The 16250-nt window shown below is 46.0% G+C and overlaps 2 pseudogenes; one reads left to right on the top strand and one right to left on the bottom strand.

The window, feature by feature from the left end:
* The first annotated feature begins 7811 nt into the window (after positions 1-7811).
* On the top strand, positions 7812-8634 carry LOC142844328 (golgin subfamily B member 1-like; annotated as a pseudogene).
* A 3555-nt stretch (positions 8635-12189) lies between these two features.
* Positions 12190-13550, bottom strand: LOC142844327 (U3 small nucleolar RNA-associated protein 18 homolog pseudogene; annotated as a pseudogene).
* Positions 13551-16250: the final 2700 nt, after the last annotated feature.

Below are 16250 nucleotides of genomic sequence, written 5' to 3'. Positions count from 1 at the left end.
TACAGCATCTCTGATCTTAATGTGTGAAACATGAAGGGCTCAAAACTAAAGCTTGGTGAGTATTCTTATGCTGACTGTATGAAATTCATCACAGTGAAACTTCACCTCATGCACAAATGATTAAAAATACTGTATAAAACTGCCTTCAGTCTCTGTGTGTTAAATATATACGGACTATAAATGACTTTGTGTTTAAACTTGGGTCCTGCTCCCAACATGGCTCTTTATATGTGTACAAATATTCCGGAGTCCAAAATATTTCAAAATCTGAACGAAGAATCTTGATACAGCAATTCAATCTATATAAAAACCATTTTCAGTAAACACGAGCTTTGAACACACCACCCTACTCTGTCAGGCAGCTCTACAGCATTCCCTTGGAAAAATACAGAAAGTACAGTTAGCAGTCCTCCCTGGAGGACACGTAGATTGTTCCCAGTCATGAGCAACCAAACACTCTTTGTGTCTGTGTGCTCTCATGTCTGTGTGAGCCTACATGTGGAAAAATAATAAACTATTTAAGGGCTCACGCCGATGAGCCGTCAGTGTGGCTTATGGACTTACTACTCAGTGAAGTAGGGTCGCTACATCGCTATTAACATGGTGCTTTCCCCTGCATCCCTGTCTTCATCCTGGATGAAGAATGGAAGGTGAGAATGTTGCTCGGAAAACTGGAAGCTTTTGTGTGTCCCCACCAACCAAGAAGCTTGGAGAAGTTGTGTTACCAGACAAGTTACTGAAATTCCCTGTGTCTTGTTTACTCATCTTAAAATTAGGGCTATTGGTAGTCCATCTTTTTAGCTTAAAAGTTTAAACTTTTTCTTGGATAAAATCAGTTAAACAATGAGGATAAATAAGTCTATGTAAAGGCTGGAACATTGCTTGATTGGCAGTGCTTGTGTCTGAACGCTGTAGTTACCATTCATTTTCTAAGTTAATAGAAATCAGTTTGTGGGGGCTGGAGAGATGGCTCAGAGGTTAAGAGCACAGACTGCTCTTCCAGAGGTCCTGAGTTCAATTCCCAGCAACCACATGGTGGCTCACAACCTTCTGTACTGAGATCTGGTGCCCTCTTCTGGCTTGCAGGCATACATGGAGGCTGAACACTGTGTACATAATAAATAAAATTAAAAAAAAAAAAGAAATCAGTTTGTGTATTATGGAATGTTATCTTTCTAATAACATTTTTCTAATAGAAATTTTCTAGTAGAAATCACCTACTGTCAAGTTGGGAGCGTAGGCCCCAGTCCCTCGCATCTATCCCAGCCCCCAGCCCCGGTCTGGACTCCAAATCCCAGCTGGCCAGGGGGTCGGGTCAGGACCACTCCCCAGGGTAATTTAAGTGATCCCCCAAAAGAGGAACACGTGGTCTCCCTTTCTTCCTCCCGGGGGTGGCATTCCCGAGGCTTCCTGGTTTCCCCCTCGGGGCCACCCGAGAGTGCAGATCTCCCATTAAGCCTGGATATTTCTTAATTTGGCTTGTTTTGATTTGGCTTGATTGGGAATTTTTGCGTCAGCAGGGAGATAATATTAAGAAATATTCCTAACACCTACTATCGAATATAATTTTTCTTGCTATAGCAGTAACACAGTCCTATTAATTCTTTAACCCAGTTGTGGGTCACTTTGAAAATTAAGAAATCAAAGCCACTGAGATGCAATCAAATATGCGGATATAACCTTGAAGAGAGGCCCAGTGATGTTCTGTGGGCATGTGATTCAAATTCCAAAGCAAGTGTTGCAGGAGTGTGCACACACAGAATACACTTCTGCTGTATGATTATTAGTGACGCAGTAGTGTGCACACAGAGGATACACTTCTGTATGATTATTAGTGATGCAGTAGTGTGCACACACAGGATACACTTCTGTATGGTTATTAGTGATTCAGGAGTGTGCACACACAGGATATACTTCTGCTGTATGATTATTAGTGATGCAGGAGTGTGCACACACAGGATACACTTCTGTATGATTATTAGTGATGCAGGTGTGCACACAGGATACATTTCTGCTGTATGGTTATTAGTGATGCAGGAGTGTGCACACACAGGATACCCTTCTGCTGTATGATTTTTTGGCTCATATTTTTGTGCATGTTGTACTATGTTCCCTGTGGTTAGGGACTTGTTATCTATTTTCTTATTTTTATATTTCCTAGTGAAACACTACATACCAAATACTTTGTGCTTTTTGGTTTGTTTTTTGATTTTATTTATTTATTGATTGATTGATTTTTGCTTTTTCAAGACAGGGTTTGTCTGTGTAACCCTAGCTGTTTTGGAACTAGTTCTTGCAAAACCAGGCTGGCCTTGTACTCATAGAGATTTGCCCATCTCTGACTCCCAAGTAGTGGGATTAAAGGCGTGTGCCACCACTGCCTGGCTCATATTTTTAAAATAATAATGGTCAATAGACAGTGAAGGCTTTGAGAAGATAAGTTTTGTTATTTTTGCTTCTACTTTAAAGTTTTATTTGTATGACTTTTTTCCCACATGTGTATCTTAGCACTTTGTGTGTGTCTGGTGTCCTTAGGGTCTAAAAGAGGGTGCCAGATGCTCTGGAACTGGAGTTACAGATGGTTGTGGGTGCCAGGAATCAAACCCAGGTCCTCTGGAAGAGCAGCCAGTGATCTTAACCACCGAGCCATCTCTCCAGCCCCAGGCTTTTTATTTGAATTCATAGTGCTGCTTCCTGTGTCAGGTCTTGTGGCCGGGAGTGTGTGGTGAGCTGGGCGAGCTTGTTTTTATTTGCTGTTTTATAGAAGCGTGGCCTTCACGTGGAGCTCTGTTTTAGTTTTCTGTTGGTGATTCTGGTGCTTTATAAAATGATAGCAGTCCACTTTCCTCGTGTGAATTTATTACCATAGTGTTTTCCGTCTGCTGATCCTTACGGGTGTGTTTGTCGTTTGTATTTTGCGATGAGCCCCATAGAGAGGGATCACCATCTTGCTCCATTTAGCTCTCATGCCCTTGGATTCCTAGCCTTTGAGCTGCAGCTCTCGGCTGTGTGAAAGATGCCCTCCCAGATGCCTGTTTAGTTGCAGTTACAGATCCCGTTCCAGAGCCAGGGACTTGCATCAGTTGTCTTCAGCTGGCCCTTCTTAGTCTTCATCTTTTTTTTTTTTTTTTTTTTGGTTTTTCGAGACAGGGTTTCTCTGTGGCTTTGGAGCCTGTCCTGGAACTAGCTCTTGTAGACCAGGCTGGTCTCGAACTCACAGAGATCCGCCTGCCTCTGCCTCCCGAGTGCTGGGATTAAAGGCGTGCGCCACCATCGCCCGGCTCTTAGTCTTCATCTTAAGGCGGAGGAACTAACGCTGACCAGGTAAAGCCACCTCGGAGCACAATGTGATGAAGCCGCTGCGTACTGAGCCGGAAAGCTGTTCCTCGCTCCAGATCGGCATCCCCTTCCCATCAGCCTCTGGGATTTCTTTTTCAATCAGTTCATCTTATGTTTCAATGATAATGTGCAAACTATTTAAGCGCCCTGATGTGCTGTGTCTTTACATTTCTCTGAAGAAATTCTGGCTTTAAAACAGTTGAGCAGTTCTATGCCTGCGATTCCAGTACTTTTCTCATTAATCCAAAAGTAGGATCACCACAGTCCAAGCTACTTAGAGAAAGAAGAGTGGGAGGAGCCAAGCAGGGCTGCAGTACAGATGGAGCTGGGGATTGGTTGGAGAACCAGAACTGAAAGTGATGGAGAGCAGCCAGCGAGGTCAGTGTTTCTAGGCCAGGGTGTATGACAAAGCCTGGCTTTAAGTCTAGAAACTCCTTTATGAATATGCTAATCACCCCGAGTGGATTACCACCCACTGCATGCCTGAATCTCACCATCATATACTTTATGGACTATACAGATATGTATTAATAAAAATAAGAACCAAAGTTTCCTTATGGAAACATAATTATTTAACAGTTTGTTAATTTTTCTTTAGAAAACCACTTCTCATTGATAAAACACAGATATAGAAAAGCACACTATAAAACATATAGTTACTGTAACAGATATAACTTGGTTGTCCATTCTAGAAGCCCTTCTTTGTGCTTTCCTTTTAGTTTTATTATCCGTTTGGGAATCTTGCCCTTTTCACTTGCTACGTCTTCCATCTTTTGCTTACAACTGTGTGTTGAGAAGTATGGGTCCTGCGGCTGTGGAGTTGGACACTCCACAGGAGTGCACATGGCTTATGTGGTTCAGTGTGTTCCTCTGTCCTCTGCGTTTCCTGCAGATGTAGCAGGATGGGTGGCCAGAGTTTCCAGCCTTTGACAAGACTCTACAAGGTGGTTATCTTCTTTCTTCCGGAAGTTCATAATGTCTGGTCTTTGCTTTATTATCAGCTGTTGACTGATCAGTATTTAGACACCTTGATCAGGGCCTGAAAATGTTAGAACAGTTTTTTTTTTCTGAATAATTTTGTGGGAAGGTAGTGCACACTCGTGCGTGCGTGCATGTTTGTGTGTGTATAGGCCAGAGGTCACCCCTGGGTGCCCTTAGGAATCCTCCACCCTTGCCCTTTTGAGACAGGGTCTCCCTGGGACCTGTGCTGGTCAGATAAGTGAGGATGGCTGTCCAGGGAGTCTCGAGGTCTTGCCTTCACATTTTCGGTGCCAGGATTCCAAGTGTGCTGCCAGACCTGTCAGTCTGTGAGCCGTTCCTTCATCTACTGTGCTTGACACACTGATTAGTGAACAAACGCCAATTGGCTCTGCCCTTTGCTTGGTTTGTTGCACACCTGTGGCTACCATCTGTTTCCTCTTGAACGGACACTGCTGAAGCCAGATTTGGTGGTGGTCATTGATTTTGACTGTTGCTACATTAACTCAGGGGTTGATAGGAAACTTGATTGTGCAGGGACTTTTCTATTGTTGGGGGGGGCTGTTTGTTCTGCTCAGGTTGCCCACAGGTCTTTGCTGTTCCTCTACTTGCTTTGCTCTTATCTGGGGATCTAAGAAGCACACAAATGTTCCTGCTTCCCTGCCTATTGCCATCTTCTGAGTCCATCAGTCAGCTGTTTGCTTATTCCCAAGAGTGGCATGTAAAATATAAAGATAGGCTGATCATCTGATAAGTTATATTCTAGTATGAATTTATTTAGAAGATTTATACAGATCTTTATGAAAGATTACTGATGGTGTTCATTTCCTTCATTAAAATTAATCTTTGATGGCTGGAGTGTCTACACAGCATGCACAGGCCCTGAATCCTCAGCATAGGGACTTTGAGGGTGTAGCTTTTCTGAACGCAGCCTTTTCTTTATGGGTTTAATTTTCTGTTCACTGATTTCTGCTCTGGACTTTGTCTCCTACTCTCTGCTTATGTTGCCTTTTGTTTTCTAATTCTGCTCATAACAAGCAGGTACTGATTTCAGTCATTTACTACTGTAAATGTCTATACTCCACATTGAATAGTGACTCTCCACTGACACCACATGGTTTGTCAGGAAAACTACATAAACTTTCCCAACCTGAAGAAAGATGTACCTATGAAGGTTCAAGAAGCATACAGAACACCAAATAGGCTGGATCAAAAAAAACATCCCCTCGCCATATAATAATCAAAACACTAAGGATACAGAATAAAGAATGAATATTAAGAGCCACAAAGGAAAAAGGCCAAGTTACTTATAAAGGTAGACCTGTCAGAATTACACCTGACTTCTCTATGGAAACCATGAAAGCCAGAAGGTCCTGGATAGATGTACTGCAAAAACTAAGAGACCATGGATGCAAGCCCAGACTACTATACCCAGCCAAGCTTTCGTTCACTATAAATGGAGAAAACAAAATTTTCCAGGATAAAAACAAATTTAAACAATACGTAGCCACAAATCCAGCCTTACAGAAAATAATGGAAGGAAAATCATTAACCAAGGAGTCCAACAATGACCACAATAACTCAGACATCTAGAGACCCTTCACCAGCGCAACTCAAAGAAGGGAAACACACAAACCCTACTACTAAAAAAGTGACCGGAGTTAACAACCACTGGTCATTATTATCACTGAATGTCAATGGGCTCAACTCACCAATAAAAAGGCACAGACTAAGAGATTGGATACAAAAACAGGATCCAACATTCTGCTGTTTACAAGAAACACACTTCAACCACAAAGACAGGCACCTACTCAGAGTAGGCCGGGGTGAAAGCAGCCTCCCATGAAGCCGAGGCCCACGCAGAAAGCCTGCAGCAGGAATTGGAAAGCACCCAGCTCAAACTTGCTGGCCTGGAACACTTGAAAGCCTTACAGCCTGAACTAGATGAACTGCAAAAAGACATGCAACAGAAGAAAGAAGAGGTCAGCTACCTGTCTGGACAGCTTAGTGAGAGAGAACAGACCCTCCCCAAAGTCCAGGCAGAGATGGTGGAGCAGGAGCATTTGATCAGGGCCCTGCACACACAGCTGCAAATGCAGGCTAAGGAGCATGAGGACAGGGTACAGCAGTTCCAGCTGGAACTTTGTGAGCTGAAGCAGAAGTCAGAAGAGGGCGAGGAAGATGCTAAAGCAAAGCAGCAGATACAGAGGAAACTGCAGGCGGCTCTCCTCTCCTGAAAGAATCTGCAAGAGGAATTGTCTTCGGCTAGACATGCTGTGGCACACCTGACCAAGTCTCTCGCAGATGTGGAAAGCCAGGTTTCTGATAAAAATAAAGAGAGGGATGAATTCAAAGGAAAGTTAGCCCTTCTTCAGGGAGAAAGAGACAAACTCATTGTAGGAATGGACAAGTCTTTACTCAAAAACCAGAGCCCCGGTGGCTCTTGTGAAAGCCTGAAACTAGCTCTGGAGGGCCTTGAGGAAAAGGAAAAACTGATGAAGGAGCTTGAATCTCTGAGAGTCTCTAACATTGCAGAGAGCACCGAATGGCAAGAGAAGCACAGGGAGCTGCATAAGGAGTATGAAGTTCTTCTGCAGTTCTACGAGAACGCAAGCAACAAAGTAGAGAGGATCCAGGACGTGGTGGCAGGTGTGAGGCAAGAGAAGCAAGAACTGCACGGGAAGTTATGAAACACAGAGACAGACAAAAGGGAGGTGGAAAGGGAGGCAGGATGCCGAACAGGAAATGGAAGAGAGGAAAGAAAAGATGAGAAAGTTTGCTACATCTAAACAACAGAAGATCCTCGAGCTGGAGGAAGAAAATGACCTGCTTAGAGCAGAGGCTCAGTCTCTAGGAGGAGCCAAGGAAAGCATGGATGCTCTTCTTTCTGTGAATTCCAGCCTGAAGGAGGAACTAGAAAGGGTAAAATTAGAGCATAAAGCCCTTTCTAAGGAGTTTGAGGCTTTAATGGCAGAGAAAAGCCTTCTGAGAGAAGATCTGAAGCTTCAAGGGGAAGAGAGTGCACTGAAACAAGCTAGCCTAGAGGCCACTGAGAAATTCCATCAACAAAAGGATGTCATCACTGCAGAAGAAACACAAGCTCTGGCAGGCAAATCGCAAGAGCAAGATACTCAGAGTGTGAGCGTTAAACTTGAAGATTCGGAAGGTCTTCTTTCAGCAAACAGCGCCAAGCCTGGCACTAGTGAGACTTTGGGCTCCCACAATGACATCAGTGACCACCTCCAGCAGCTTGAGCAACTCAAGGGAAGAATCGCTGAGTTAGAGATGGAGAAACAGAGTGACAGGGAGCTCAGCCAGACACTAGAAAATGAGAAAAATGCCCTCCTGAGTCAAATCTCGGCAAAGGATGGCGAACTAAAACTACATGAGGAAGAAGTCACCAAAATAAACACATTAAACCAGCAAATTCAAGAAGAATTTCCCGAGTTACCAAGCTGAGATGGCAGAAGAAGAAAAAGATGACTTAAAGGTTAATGAACCAGCTGACAGAATTTAATGGAAGCATTGGGAATTATTACCAGGATGTTACGGATGCCCAAATAAAAAACGAGCGACTAGAATCTGAGTGCAGAACCTGAAAAGTGCATGAGTGACTTAGAAGAAGGAAAGCGGCAGCTGATTAAGGAGAAAGCCAAGGTGGAGTCAGAAATATGGAAGGAGTATTTAGAGAAGATACAAGGTACCCAGAAAGGACCTGGCAATCAAAGCCATGCAAAGGAGCTCCAGGAGCTGCTGAAAGAAAAACAGCTCGAGGTGAAGCAGCTGCAGAGGGACTGCATTAGGTACCAGGAGAGGATCAGCACTCTGGAGAAGACGGTTAAGGCCTTAGAGTTTGTTCAGACTGAATCCCAAAAGGATCCGGATGTGACCAAAGGAAATCTGGTGCAAGCAGTTGAACATCATGAAAAGGCCCAATGGGAACTGTCTAGCTTCAAGGTACTGCTCGATGACCCGCAAAGCGAAGCCGCGAGAGTGCTAGCGGACAACCTCCGTCTGAAAAAGGAACTTCAGTCAAACAAAGAAGCCGTCAAAAGCCAGATGAAACAGAAAGATGAAGATCTGGCACGAAGACTGGAGCAAGCAGAAGAAACACACCTGGACGAGAAGAAGAACATACAAGAGAAACTGGATGCTTTGCACGCAGAAAAGGTCCACATGGAAGACACGCTTGCAGAGATCCACGTCACCTTGTCCCAGAAACACAAAGCAATGAAACAGCTGCAGGAGAGCCTGGGCAGCACTGTGGCTCATCTCGCAGCCTTTACTAAGAGCTTGTCATCCCTCTACATTCCGTACATACTGTTGTACACACTGACTCCCTGGTCTCAATATCCACATCCGTACTCACTGTTGTACACACTGACTCCCTGGTCTCGCCATCCACATTCCGTACATACTGTTGTACACACTGACTCCCTGGTCTCGCCATCCACATTCAGTACATACTGTTGTACACACTGACTCCCTGGTCTCACCATCCACATTCCGTACATACTGTTGTACACACTGACTCCCTGGTCTTGCCATCCACATTCAGTACATACTGTTGTACACACTGACTCCCTGGTCTCGCCATCCACATTCAGTACATACTGTTGTACACACTGACTCCCTGGTCTCGCCATCCACATTCAGTACATACTGTTGTACACACTGACTCCCTGGTCTCGCCATCCACATCCATACATACTGTTGTACACACTGACTCCCTGGTCTCGCCATCCACATTCAGTACATACTGTTGTACACACTGACTCCCTGGTCTCGCCATCCACATTCAGTACATACTGTTGTACACACTGACTCCCTGGTCTCGCCATCCACATCCGTACTCACTGTTGTACACACTGACTCCCTGGTCTCGCCATCCACATTCAGTACATACTGTTGTACACACTGACTCCCTGGTCTCGCCATCCACATCCGTACTCACTGTTGTACACACTGACTCCCTGGTCTCGCCATCCACATTCAGTACATACTGTTGTACACACTGACTCCCTGGTCTCGCCATCCACATCCGTACTCACTGTTGTACACACTGACTCCCTGGTCTCACCATCCACATTCAGTACATACTGTTGTACACACTGACTCCCTGGTCTCGCCATCCACATCCGTACATACTGTTGTACACACTGACTCCCTGGTCTCGCCATCCACATCCGTACTCACTGTTGTACACACTGACTCCCTGGTCTCACCATCCACATTCAGTACATACTGTTGTACACACTGACTCCCTGGTCTCACCATCCACATTCAGTACATACTGTTGTACACACTGACTCCCTGGTCTCACCATCCACATTCAGTACATACTGTTGTACACACTGACTCCCTGGTCTCGCCATCCACATCCGTACATACTGTTGTACACACTGACTCCCTGGTCTCACCATCCACATTCAGTACATACTGTTGTACACACTGACTCCCTGGTCTCGCCATCCACATCCGTACATACTGTTGTACACACTGACTCCCTGGTCTCGCCATCCACATCCGTACATACTGTTGTACACACTGACTCCCTGGTCTCGCCATCCACATTCAGTACTCACTGTTGTACACACTGACTCCCTGTTCTCGCCATCCACATCCGTACTCACTGTTGTACACACTGACTCCCTGTTCTCGCCATCCACATTCAGTACATACTGTTGTACACACTGACTCCCTGGTCTCGCCATCCACATCCGTACTCACTGTTGTACACACTGACTCCCTGTTCTCGCCATCCACATTCAGTACATACTGTTGTACACACTGACTCCCTGGTCTCGCCATCCACATCCGTACTCACTGTTGTACACACTGACTCCCTGTTCTCGCCATCCACATTCAGTACATACTGTTGTACACACTGACTCCCTGGTCTCGCCATCCACATCCGCACTCACTGTTGTACACACTGACTCCCTGTTCTCGCCATCCACATTCAGTACATACTGTTGTACACACTGACTCCCTGGTCTCGCCATCCACATCCGTACTCACTGTTGTACACACTGACTCCCTGTTCTCGCCATCCACATTCAGTACATACTGTTGTACACACTGACTCCCTGGTCTCGCCATCCACATCCGTACTCACTGTTGTACACACTGACTCCCTGTTCTCGCCATCCACATTCAGTACATACTGTTGTACACACTGACTCCCTGGTCTCGCCATCCACATCCGTACTCACTGTTGTACACACTGACTCCCTGGTCTCGCCATCCACATTCAGTACATACTGTTGTACACACTGACTCCCTGGTCTCGCCATCCACATCCGTACTCACTGTTGTACACACTGACTCCCTGGTCTCGCCATCCACATCCGTACTCACTGTTGTACACACTGACTCCCTGGTCTCGCCATCCACATCCATACATACTGTTGTACACACTGACTCCCTGGTCTCGCCATCCACATTCCGTACATACTGTTGTACACACTGACTCCCTGGTCTCGCCATCCACATCCGTACTCACTGTTGTACACACTGACTCCCTGGTCTCGCCATCCACATCCGTACTCACTGTTGTACACACTGACTCCCTGGTCTCGCCATCCACATCCGTACTCACTGTTGTACACACTGACTCCCTGGTCTCACCATCCACATCCGTACATACTGTTGTACACACTGACTCCCTGGTCTCGCCATCCACATCCGTACTCACTGTTGTACACACTGACTCCCTGGTCTCAATATCCACATCCGTACATACTGTTGTACACACTGACTCCCTGGTCTCGCCATCCACATTCCGTACATACTGTTGTACACACTGACTCCCTGGTCTCGCCATCCACATCCGTACTCACTGTTGTACACACTGACTCCCTGGTCTCGCCATCCACATCCGTACTCACTGTTGTACACACTGACTCCCTGGTCTCGCCATCCACATCCGTACTCACTGTTGTACACACTGACTCCCTGGTCTCACCATCCACATCCGTACATACTGTTGTACACACTGACTCCCTGGTCTCGCCATCCACATCCGTACTCACTGTTGTACACACTGACTCCCTGGTCTCAATATCCACATCCGTACATACTGTTGTACACACTGACTCCCTGGTCTCGCCATCCACATTCAGTACATACTGTTGTACACACTGACTCCCTGGTCTCGCCATCCACATTCAGTACATACTGTTGTACACACTGACTCCCTGGTCTCACCATCCACATTCAGTACATACTGTTGTACACACTGACTCCCTGGTCTCGCCATCCACATCCGTACTCACTGTTGTACACACTGACTCCCTGGTCTCACCATCCACATTCAGTACATACTGTTGTACACACTGACTCCCTGGTCTCACCATCCACATCCGTACATACTGTTGTACACACTGACTCCCTGGTCTCAATATCCACATCCGTACATACTGTTGTACACACTGACTCCCTGGTCTCGCCATCCACATTCAGTACATACTGTTGTACACACTGACTCCCTGGTCTCGCCATCCACATCCGTACATACTGTTGTACACACTGACTCCCTGGTCTCACCATCCACATTCAGTACATACTGTTGTACACACTGACTCCCTGTTCTCGCCATCCACATTCAGTACATACTGTTGTACACACTGACTCCCTGGTCTCGCCATCCACATCCATACATACTGTTGTACACACTGACTCCCTGGTCTCACCATCCACATTCAGTACATACTGTTGTACACACTGACTCCCTGGTCTCGCCATCCACATTCAGTACATACTGTTGTACACACTGACTCCCTGGTCTCACCATCCACATTCAGTACATACTGTTGTACACACTGACTCCCTGGTCTCAATATCCACATTCAGTACTGTTGTACACACTGACTACATGGTTTGTTGGAGGCAAGAATCTTGACTGTCTATGTTTTCCACTCCACTCTTAGAGCCACAAGCCACATACAGCCCATTCTCTGATGCAGCAATGCTTACTCCATATAAACTGCCTTCGTCAAGGAATCTGTTAACGCACTTCCTTGAATTCACATCCCACACATAAACGTCTCCATTCCCAGAAGGAGTATATATCCTCTTACTATCAGGAGAGAGTGTGGATGCTGCAGTTCTTCCATTGATCTTCATGCTACCGATTAATTCTTTGTCTTCATTGACAGCAAATGAGAAAACCCAGCAATGCTGCTTCTGAGCAGGAAGGATCCATCTGGAGAGACTTCAAATCGCTTCACTATTCTCTCTTTCAAACCTCTCACTTGATGTACAGGAACTAACTTTCTAGCTCGCATATCATCGATATAAAGAACCTTGCTGTGCACACTTGTGGCTAAAAGCTCGTCTCCATTAGCACTGAAACAAGCCTTAAAGATTGGAGACTTTCCCAAATAGATGCTCTGGATTTTCGGGTTTGCTTTGCCATCTCCCTGAAATAGCATTCTCTACCCCCATGAGAGCATCACCACCTGTACGCCAGGATGGACCGCACTGATGAGATCCGAGCAGTGGTAGGCCGTTCAACACTGGCAGGACGGTAGTTCTTCGTCTTCAGAATTCCTCTAGGAAGAGAAGTGGATGCGGATATAAAATTCCCAGCCCTTTGCAACAAATCTTCATCCTCTTCACTTTCATCATCTGCAGATTTTCTCTGCTTGTGCCCAGGTGCTGCCCAATCAGGTACTCCTCCCATGGCATGCTGGAATGCCTCTTTAAGTCTCTCCTGAAGCTTTTCTTTTGAGAGTTTACTTTCGCTGGCATTTTTCATTATATCTTTCCGAAACCAGCTGTTCATCATGTCAACTATTTCCTCATCTTCATCATCTTCATCCACCCAAACTGGCTTCTTCTGAGGAGGATTATCTTTTGCTTCTTCTTCCACTTCAGAGTCATCCGAGCTTCCTTGTCCTTGACTCTGCAAAGACCCACTGCTCCAGACACTTCTGGGAGGCCGGCTAGCCGTCCTGGAGCACCAGGAGGTTTGGATCCGCTCCCAAAGCCGGCTCCTCTTCTTCCGCCGCCGCCGCTGCCAACGCCGCGGGGACTGCCCTCTGCCCCGCCTGCGGTGCAGGTTGAGATGAACGGCGGCTTTTGGGGGTAGTGCCGCCGCTCCCGGGTCTGGCTTGCCTCCCTGGCATCTTACCGGCTCTCCGTTCTGGTTTTGTCCTCTCCAGCGTTCTGGGGGCATCAACCAGGTCTGAGGAGAAATGCAGACGTGGATGAGGAGCACCACTGCGCATGTCAGGGCCACGGACCTTAACAGCATGAAGTGTATCAGAGTTCAGGCTCCTGCTTCTTGGAGAAATTCATCTGGAGTCAGATTTATATCAGTGAGCTCATGCTCCACACAGTTTCCCAGCAAGCTAGGGAACTTCCTCCCTCCTTTCTCATGAGTTATCCTTCGACATCAGTTCTGTGTAAGCCGTTTGTAAGTGCTATAGGTAAGGAAGAGGTGTTTTGAAGGCTTGGCCATCAAGATTCACATACAGATCAATCTCCCAGGAAGCCTCTCTTGATTGCTCCAGCCCACATCAAATGTTGTTTTTGTTTTCCTCCCTCAGACCAGACCTTTACAACAGTGTTGTAGCCCAGGCTACACCTGAGTGCTGGGATCACAGATGTTTGCTACCAACCCCCCTGGCTTGTTCTGAATTCTCTTACTATCTTAGATGTAAATGTCCAACGTAGGACACAGAGTGGTCCTACAGCATTCCTGAACGTGTCTTAACTGTTAGGGATGTGGCTCGGATGTGGTCTTTTTTTTTTTTTTTTTTGGTTTTTTCGAGGCAGGGTTTCTCTGTGGAGCCTGTCCTGGAACTCACTCTGTAGATCAGGCTGGCCTCGAACTCACAGAGATCCGCCTGCCTCTGCCTCCCGAGTGCTGGGATTAAAGGCGTGCGCCACCACCACCCAGCGGATGTGGTCATTTTTATAACTATCCCATGACCTGAAAAAACTTTTCAAAACACTAAACACAGAAACACTTCACCCTTTTAAGTATCTAAAGCTTCTCAGACTTATAATTGTTTTTATGTAGATCAGTTTAAGGAAAATACTATGTTTTCCTTGTATGGTAGGAACAATTTTTAAGGGAGCAAAGATGTTCAGGCATGCTCCATATGACTGAAGCTGGGAGGGACACTGACTGGGATAACAGGAGGGCTGGAAACTTGGGAAAGATTTTAGTTTTCTCAGAATACATTTATATATCTAATTTCGCTAGAGCTGAGCTTGAATTGAGAGTAAAGTTTCTTCTTTCCCTAGTGACAGAGTAGTAGCTCTGTAGCCATTTCTGCCACCTGACTGCTTTCCGTGCTAATCTGCAAAACCCCCTACTTGGGATGGTCAGAAAGCATACCTTCTTTTTTTTTTTTTTTTGGTTTTTTTCCGAGACAGGGTTTCTCTGTGGTTTTGGAGCCTGTCCTGGAACTAGCTCTTGTAGACCAGGCTGGCCTCGAACTCCCAGAGATCCGCCTGCCTCTGCCTCCCGAGTGCTGGGATTAAAGGTGTGCGCCACCACCGCCCGGCTAGAAAGCATACCTTCTTTGGTGGGTCACTGGTCAGAGGCGGGCTGCTGTCCTGTGCGGCCATCAGAAATGAACCCACAAACTGGCAGTGACCTTCTTCATGGCCCCTCTGAGCTCCTATGTTGTAAAACTTTCCTGAAGGACCAGAAATGAAATGTCCTTTCCCAAACTCCATTTAAAACATTCTGCTTTTTTTGAGACAGGGTCTCTATATGTAACTCTGACTGTGCTGGAACTGGAACTTGGTAATGTAGACTACAGGCCTCTACTCAGAGATATCCACCTGCCTCTGCTACCTAAATGCTGAAATTAAAGGTGTGTGCCACCATATTGGGCCTTACAAAATTTTTATTTTCTTTACGTGGATGTGTGCTTTTGCCTGAATGTAAGGTCTGTACACCTTGTCAGCAGGCTGATGGGATCCCCTGGGCACTGAAGTTACAGTTGTAAGCCACCATGTGAGTGCTGGGACTCAAAACTGGATCTTCTGGAAGAGCAGCCATTGACTTTAACCTGAGCCACCTCTCCAGCACCTTTTATGTCAATTAAGTTGTTTTATAAACATCTGAGAAAAATCTTACAGTACGTTATGTCATTACAATATCAACTGTATTATGGTTCTTCCCTGCCCCCTCCCCATACTATGGTTTCTTCAATTCAAGAAATTTTGCCAGGCAGTGGTGGCACATTCCTTTAATCCCAGCACTCGGGAGGCAGAGGCAGGCAGATCTCTGTGAGTTCAAGGCCAGCCTGGTCTACAGAGCAAGTTCCAGGACAGGATCCAAAGCTACAGAGAAACCCTGTCTCGAAAAACAAAACAAAAAAAAAAAAAAGAAAGAAAGAAAGGAAAAAGTTTCCTAGATTCTCTTATTCGCAGACAACCTTTTTGATTTCACTGCAACTTGAAAGGACAAATGAGAGCTGAATGTGGCAATCACAGGGTCAGAGAAAGTAGTAAGCAAAAGCTACCAAAAGCCAGGAGTCCTCCTCCCACAGTCGTTACCAATCAACATAATTATATTTATGCAATCACATTTACGCTGGAGTCACATTTACAAATTTTGATCAAACCTTCCTGGCAAAGCCTGCTTGCCTGACATCCCATCCCACCTCAGAAGCCACTCAAGGATTTCCACTGATCAGCCTGCTTGTTCCCTATTTTTAATCTCTGTATGTGAGGACTATAGTCATAGGTAAGCCAGGGCACATGAATGGAAGTCAGAAGACAAACCTTGACAGGGTCTCTCGTCTGCAGCTGCATCTAAGAGGCTAGCTGGCCCTCCCTTTCGCCTCCCACCTCACTGAAGGGTGTTCAGATTTATGTGGGTTCTGGGGTTGAACTCAGATTCTCACTCTTGCATGGGGACTTCTATCCACTGAGCCATCTTTCTCTTCCATGCAACTACAGAGATT

This window comes from Microtus pennsylvanicus, chromosome 2, assembly GCF_037038515.1.
Source record: "Microtus pennsylvanicus isolate mMicPen1 chromosome 2, mMicPen1.hap1, whole genome shotgun sequence".
Classification (NCBI taxonomy): domain Eukaryota; kingdom Metazoa; phylum Chordata; class Mammalia; order Rodentia; family Cricetidae; genus Microtus; species Microtus pennsylvanicus.
The sequence above is the reverse complement of the archived record's forward strand: the minus strand, read 5'-3'. Positions and strand labels throughout refer to the sequence as shown.